The following is a 1,512-nucleotide window of genomic DNA, read 5'->3' as shown; positions in this document are numbered from 1 at the left end:
GGCCCACCCATCAGACACCCTTTCCTTAGAGTGAAAGCTGCTGCTTGGAGAAAACGTGGACGAGCCCCCTGACATTTTTAGAAACTTTTTATCTTGTATTGGGGTATACATGAATAACAACGTTGTGATAAGTTTCAGGAGAACAGCAAAAGGACTCAGTCATACATACACATGTGTCCATTCCCCCCTAAACTCCTCCCATCCAGGCTGCCTCATAACACTGAGCAGTTCCATGTGCTACACAGTAGGTGCCTGTAGGTTATTCATTTTAAATATGGGTTTCCCTGGTGGGTCAGTGGTAAAGAATCTGCCTGCCAAAGCAGGCGATGTGGGTTTGATCCCTGGGTTGGGAAGAGCCCCCTGGAGAAGGGAATGGCTACCGGTTCCAGTAGTCTTCTCTGCAAAGTCCCATGGACAGAGGAGCCTGGCGGGCTACAGTCCATGGGGTTGCAAAGAGCTGGACACAGCTTAGAAACTAAACAACAGGCAACTCTAAGTTCCTTCTCTAAGCCTCTAAGTTTCCTTCCATCTTGTCAGTTCATTTGTGTCTTTTCTTCTTGGATTCGCCATAATGTCATTTGCAGCAACACAGGTGGACCGAGACCGTCATACTGAGTGGAGTCAGTCAGAGAGGAGGAGGAATACCGTGTGACGTGCCGTATGCGGGGAAGCCACGGCTGCTACCAGGTCACGACTCCCCTCCCGGTGAGGGGAGCCAGACACGGTCATGACTGAGTCCTGCACAGTGAGGGTACTGCCAGGAATGTCCTCCAGGGAGCACACACTGCTCAGCCCGCGTCTCCTCCTCAAGGGACAAGGGCAGGCCTTGCAGCAGAGTTGAGGTTTCTCGCAGCTGTATCGAGGCCACAGGAGACCTGCTTCTTTGGGAAAACTGCAGCGCCAGCCTTTCAAAAGCAGGTGTGGACAGAGGGGCAGTTCAACACCGAGAAGATTTCAGGACTTCCCACAAGCCACAGAGGAAAGCACCCACTCCCTCTGCGTGACGTCGGCCAACACACCTCCTTTCCTCTAAAGTGCTCCCACACGTCAAATGCTGGAAACTTGTTAAAAAAAACAAACTCATTCTGACAGTTTGAAGTTCATATTTAGAACTCATATTTGTAGCTGTTATTCAACTGTTCATTTCTTCCTTCTAAGAGGACCCTGGCAGACTGAAAATTAAATGAACCAACCCACAGACACAGGCATGGGAGTCTTGTCATTTCTGTCACCCTGAAACACAGCAGTAAGACCGACAGAATAAAATTCTTACCCTGCTCTTTTCTCTCACATGGATCTGGAAAGTTCTAAATCTCAGTGACACTTGCTTAAAAGTGCCCAGTCACCCTGCTCCCACCTTTCGCCCTGCCCAGTAAACAGTGAGCCTGTGCAACAGGCTAAAACACTTGGGGGGAGGGGAAAAGAAAGAGAAGGGGGAAAAGCCAGCGAAGCCGCGCGCAGCCTGTCTGTTCTCTTCTGGGTCAGAAAACGCAGAATAACACGCGGCATCAC

This window comes from Moschus berezovskii, chromosome 4 (assembly GCF_049115385.1).
Source record: "Moschus berezovskii isolate FMDL1 chromosome 4, NW_MosBer_1.0, whole genome shotgun sequence".
NCBI lineage: Eukaryota > Metazoa > Chordata > Mammalia > Artiodactyla > Moschidae > Moschus > Moschus berezovskii.
Note: the sequence above shows the minus strand (reverse complement) of the source record.